This window comes from Asparagus officinalis, chromosome 5, assembly GCF_001876935.1.
Source record: "Asparagus officinalis chromosome 5, Aspof.V1, whole genome shotgun sequence".
Taxonomy (NCBI): domain Eukaryota; kingdom Viridiplantae; phylum Streptophyta; class Magnoliopsida; order Asparagales; family Asparagaceae; genus Asparagus; species Asparagus officinalis.
The window spans coordinates 105,023,543-105,030,506 of NC_033798.1; positions in this window are offsets into that span (position 1 = coordinate 105,023,543).

Consider the following 6,964-nt stretch of genomic DNA (forward strand, 5'->3'; position numbering starts at 1 on the left):
ATAATTATACTTTTATTTTATGTAAAGAGATACTTGTCATCCGTCCCTTGAGAAATTTTTTTTTGCATCTACCACTGTTGGTCATAGAAAACTAGAGGGTTTTTAATTGCTTCCCATCTTTTTTCATTGACATTTACTTTTAAAAACTAATATTAGATAAGATCCTTCTGGATGAATTGTTCAACAAAAATTAATATGTTTTATAGTCTTTAGTTAATCATGTCCGAAATATTTTTGCTACTATATTAGTTTTGTCACTCTTATACTAATTTTGCATTGAAACTGTTCATGCGAGAGGCATTTCTTTATAACTAATTAATGTTCTTGAACTTTAAACTTCTAATCAATCATCAAATTAGAATCTCCAACACTATATGTCTTAAAAACCCTAATTATTAGAGTGTCCTTTTAAATTCATGGCTAGTGTAATTTGAACCTAATGTCTCTGATATTATCTTAAAGTCCCTAACCATGACATCAAAACTTTAAATTGTTGTGAGAGTTGAGAGTTATATTTTTAAGTTCTTAAAGTATGAACGATTGCATCCTTTTCATTTGAAATTCTACATGATCTGTCGATACGAGTGTCGATGTTATCTAAGCGCTCATTGTATGCAATTTACATTACCATTCTCATCTTTTAATGTATTTCGATTCTCGTGTTTAAATGAGTGCATCCTTAGAAAAGTATTTTCTCAAAGAAAAGAAAACCTTTCTTAGGAAAGTTGAGATAGATCTAATTTTGAGTCATATGATAATTAATTATCCAAAACCTCTTCAAGAGGTACATTTCTTTCATCATCAATAAAATTATGATCACATCTCATTTCTTTTTTCCTTATCCTCGAGCCCTTTACTCATGTTCACTTTAGGGTCCCCAAAAATCTGATGTGTGTATTATCTCCTTATAAACATGTCCATATTGTGTGACAAGCCAACCCGGTCACCTTCTATTTTTTCTCGCTCTTTCATATATGATCACTAATGTTATTTCCAACAATTTGATTATCCTGAGTTTCAAGTGGAGTAGTTTATTGCCAAATGTAAATTAGGTTTGTAACTAAAACTAGCTCCATGTTCTTTCTCCTTGATCCTCTCTAAATTTTCAATAACTTTTTTGCACCATAAAATCACCTCACCCATGTTTACATGATTTTGTATTAGACAAATTTTTAAAATAGACCCCATTAGGAATTTATTTTTTTTAAATGACTCATTTGAAATATATTAGCCATTTAGCTGAAACTGGGTCGAAAATGGCGAAAAAACTTTAAAAACTTCACGGGATTTAAAATCCCGTGAAGTTTAACGATGAATTAGAGCATGGATTAGATGGATAGAAAGCCATATCTTCACAGGATTTGAAATCCCGTGAAGTTTCACCTTCACAGGATTTTAAGTCATGTGAAGTTGCATGCGCCAACCCCAGAGACCGATAGCTCGTGAAGTTTCACATTCATGGGATTTCAAGTCCTGTGAAGTTATAGGTGCCAACCCCAGAGACCGATAGCTCTTTGGCGAAGGTGCCTGCAACTTCACGGGATTTGAAATCTCATGGAGTTGCGATAGGCCCACACAACGATTGGTATTTAACTCTCCCCTCTCACATGATCTCATTTCACGTCCCCACTGCCCCTGTCTGTCTTCGCTCCCGCAGCTGCTACCGCTCGTTGGATATCAAATATAGGGCATCGAAAAATTTTCGATAAAATCTTACCTTTTTGTTTTTTCTCCTTAAGTTTTTACATATTCTCACTATTTGATTCTAATAACTTGTTTAATTTTAGATTTTGGAATAATTTTTAAAATATTTATGAATTTTGTGATAAAAAAGTAAAGAAAGTATGAAGTTGGAGGGGAAATTAGGGGAAATTGTAAAGTGATTTTTCAAACTTTAAAAGTGAGTATTGTTTAAATTATTTAAATTATGCAATCATAAAAATATAAAGATTTGACATTTTTGGTAAAAATTATGGATGTGTAAAATCGATATTAGAGGATTTAATTGTAAATAATCTTTTTTGTGTTTTTCATGTAATATTGATATTGGAATTTTTTTGCTCTTCGGAGGTAACAATGAACAATCGAATTATAATTTTTTATTCATATGATAAGAAGATCAACTATCTTGAGAATAATATATATGTATATGAAGGAGGTGTGATGAAACTGTTGTTTATATCCAAGTCATGTACTTTCGATGGATTGGGTAATGACTTACACAAACTTACATTAACCAATCCACGTGAGTATCACCTCAACGTGATTTGTAATTATCCTGTTACAGGTAATAGAACAAGCGGTATTCAAATCTTAAGTGACTATGATATGGGTTCATTAGAATATTGCATGAGAAGCGTTCAGTGGAATTATTCATTGAAAAATGTCACAGAAATTTGAGCAAATCGATGAATCACGACAAAGTATACGCTTGCATGTTGGAAGACCTTGAAGTTGACTCCACCGGATTTTTGTCTCCGTAAAAGGATATGGGATGAACACAATCACAATACATGAGCGGTCGTTCACTTGTGGGTACTTCAAATACCTTTGATGATAACACTCCCCATCAAGATATAATGCCTTCCACGGAAGTGACGATAGAAGATGATAATGTAAGTGTCGAATCCAATGATAACAATGAAGAGGATGGCTTACAAATTAATAGCATGACGTGTTTGATAGATCATAATGAAGGGGGCAACCAATATATTGACCAATGTTATTCTAACAATGAGTATGCCGTATTAGAGGATCTGTTGCCCGATGAACTTCATGGAGAAGAATAGATTAATGACTCTACAATGGAAAGTATTCCTATTGTCACTAATTTAAATGATGATACACAAGATGAGGACTTCTCATTCAGAAAGAGTGATCTATTTGAAAGTAAGGAGAAATTGATTCATGCACTTCGTTTGTGGAGCATAAAAAATATCAAGTTTAGGCAGACGAAAAGTAATGCAACAAGCTATAATATAGTTTGTTTTTACCACAAAGATGGTAAGGAAGAAGATAGTGATGGGCATCATGAAGGAAATACAAAATGTCCTTAGAATATTAATTCACGCTTGGGGGTAAGAGTAGGCGGGCAATTTAAAATAACACACTAAAACAAACTTTACACATGTAACAATCCTTGATTAGAGATGAATCATAAACACTCGTCCGCCTCTTTTATATATCGATTGATTATGCCTAAATAAATAATAAGAGAAAATCTTGATCAAGGCCAAAAGATATTCATATTTTAGTGCATAAAGCGACCAACTTGGATGTATCATATAACAAGTGTTGAAATGTTCGAAGGAAGGTGATGATAAAAATATTCGGAGATTGGGACAAATCTTAAGAGATCTTACCACATTATCTTGAAACACTTAAAAAATCCGAGGACAGTGTACGAATTATCATTGGATCTTGTTGATGGCAGAGATAGACGATTCACATGGGTATTTTAGGTATTCTGGGCTTTGCATTGAGGGATTCAGATATTATCGTCCTATTCTTAGCATTGACGGCACCCACTTGTACAGTAAATATAAAGATATTTTTATAATAAATATAAAGATATTTTGCTTGTTGCAACTGGATTAGACACACATGGTGGTTTATTTCCTTTGGCATTTATAGTGATTGATGTTGAAAACATGGAAAATTGGGCATGATTTTTTGCATACATTAGATATCATATCCCTAGTGTGTGAACGCAGTCAATTACATTCATATCTAATAGGATGAAATGAATTCTAATAGCAATCCAATGATATTTTCCGTCACCACATCAACGTTGCTATTGCTTGTGACATATTAGGGATAACTTCAAGAGGAAACATGAACAAGTGCATCTTCAAGATCTTCTTTGGCAAGCTGGATGTGCAATGAAAATTTTAGTTTATGAACAACTACGGGAGAAGATTAAGTCCATTTTACAAGTTGCACATGATTGGATCGAGGCTAGTTTGGATCCGAATAATGTCGATAGGTGGGCCTTATGTGAAGATGGTGGGAAACAGTTTACTATGATGACCACTAACGCTTCTGAGAGTTTCAATGGTGTGCTTAGGAGAGCACGCGGTATGCCAATACAGCCATTAGATGTAAAATTCTTCTTCAGAGTTAATAAATTTTTCCTCAGATGACGCACACTTAGAGCAAATATTCCATCAGAGTTGATGTCAAAAGTTGAAGGCATATTAGCGGATCGGATTGTGCAGGCTCGATCATTTCGTGTCATTAGATACAATTTTAATGTATGAGAGGTCATTGAGGGAATACCACATAGAGAAAACTGCTCTTACAAAGTTAATATGCTAGTGGATCAAACTTATACATACACTTGCAATATACCGCAATTACAATGGCTTCATTGTTCACATGTTGTAGCGGTTTGTTCAGGTCTACAGGGGGTGCAAGGATATCACATTACACATTTTTCGCAGATTGATATTCAACTTATAACTACCAACAAATGTACAAAGAGTGTTTTGGTCCACCATACGATAGTCGACATTGGACACAAGGCAAGCCATGGATATTACCTCCTGTGTATAAGAGATTAGTTGGGCGACCTTGTTACGTATGAATTAGAAATAATATGGATGATTGGCGGGAATGAATTAGGAGGGAAAATAAGTGTAGTAGGTGCGATCAATCAGGCCACACCAAAAGCAGTTGTCCAACTAGGCTTAGGCGTTGATTATTTGGGGCTAAATTATATAGAATATATCGCTTATGGTTTTTGTAATATACAACCTTTTATTTTTAATCTCGAATGTATGACAATCGTTATGCATGTTCTATTCTTATTTTTCTTTTCTATGTTGGATGTATTCTTTATTTAATATTGAATATTGAATATTGAATACATATGATTAAATTATTTAACTAAAAAAAAATCTAACGTATTGTATTTTAATTGCAGAGATATCTATTATGGATTCGGGACCGATACAGTCCGACGTATTATACCTTCAGACAGATCATCGTCCCACAAGATTGGCTTGGAACAGGTAAAAGATGTTGTATATATTTCTTTTTTTTATGCTAGTTTCAGTTTTTGTATTCTAAAAGATTTTCTCAATTTTGATTAACATGCACCCATAATAGAAATCAGCATAGTGGACCATTCCCAGAGTCACTCGGGCTGGGAGATAGAGGATAATTAAGTACTTCAATTGGTAGCTTAGGCCGGGTTTTGTGAGTGTTCATCGGTGAGATATATTAGGCTTGATTGGGCCCTTATTAGTGCCCTGATTGAGAGGTGGAGACTGAAGACCAACACCTTTCATATGCATATGAGGGAGTGTACCATTACACTTCAGGACGTTATCGTTATACTTGGGCTCCGTATTGATGGCTCGGTTATCACGAGCACTGATGATCATAATTGGGTCGAAGTATGTGAGGGGGTTCTTGGGCAGGTTCCCGGTTTGAGGAGTGGTGCGACGAAGCTATCGTAGCTTTGATCGACATTTATGGGAGATATAACGGTTGACGTCATAAATGAGACGATTCAGTATTATGCTCGTGCTTACATATTACACATAATATATAGGGTCTATGTTATTTTCTGACGTGAGCAAGAATCTTGTACATGCACGATGGATGCCACTACTCGAGGATTTTGACATATGCGGCACTCTATCATGGGGTAGTGCGGTCTTGGCATGCCTTTATAGAGAACTAGACAATGTCTCTTTGATGCAGAATAAAGAATTCAACGAGTGCATGATGCGGCATAAACATGTACCAAAAATATTGCAAGTGCACAACCGTATCAAGTTATAGTATAAAGATATCGATCCACGAGGAAGGTGTTTTGTAGGAGAAAATATAAAATCGGTTCTTATGTTGTGTGCGTGCCAAAAATGAGTAATGAGTGAATGTGATTGTGGAGAGATAGAGAGAATGAAAATGATTGTGTAAATGAATATATTTGAGAGTGGAAGTGATAATATAAATGTGATCAACAAGGTAAGAAGGAAAAATCAAGAATGTAAAGATAGCGGATTCAATTAAAGATATGGGTAATCTAGAATTGAATCCACTTCTTAAAAAAAAGATGATTCCTTAGAGGGTTCTAGCCTAAAGGCGAATCAAAGAAAATAAAAATGAACAAAAAAAACTAAACCCAAGAGGGTTCTAGCCTCAAGGTGAATAGTATAAGAAATTAAAATCTAACTACAAAATAAATTACAAAATCTAAACTATAAAATAAATTACAAGAATTAAATGCAAGAAAATAAATCTATTTTATAAGCATGAAATAAATCTACTTTATAAGCATGAAATAAATCTAAGGCAAGAGGGTTCTAGCCTCTTGGCTATTTAAACAAGAAAATAGAATCTAATTACAAGCATGAAAATAAATCTAAACTAATAAGAGAAAAATTTAAAGTGGTAAAAAATTATTTTATTAATTGTAATAAAAAGTTACAAATTTAGAAGGCCTTCTCAATTAAGAGTAACCCTCCTCTCCAAAAGAAGTTACAAAAATTTTCACACCTCTAACCCCTCACTCTCAACCCCTATTTATAGTAAACATCAGTGAATGAGAACCCTTGGATCAAACTTGAGCCCCAAGAATGCAATTTCGGCCGTTGATGAAATCTGGATGACTTCGCATCGATACAGGCATCGATGCCCTCATCGATGCTCCAATAAAAATTCTGACTTCACGGTTGGCTTTGTCTCGTCGAGATAGACGATTTTTATATATTATATGTTAAATTCTGCTTTCTAGATTGGGAGATATCGTCGTTTCTTTGCGGCTATCTTGAATACATTTTTTTCATATTTAATTTTTTTATTTTCTCCGGCTTCTACAGGCTACTCAGCTTGATTCTGAGCTTAGGCTTTTTGACTCTTGCTTGTGTTCTTTATTTAATTCATGGGTTTTGGTTGAGATAAGAGATCTTGGGCTTTATTCTTTACTAACCTGCAATTAAAGATAAAAATAATT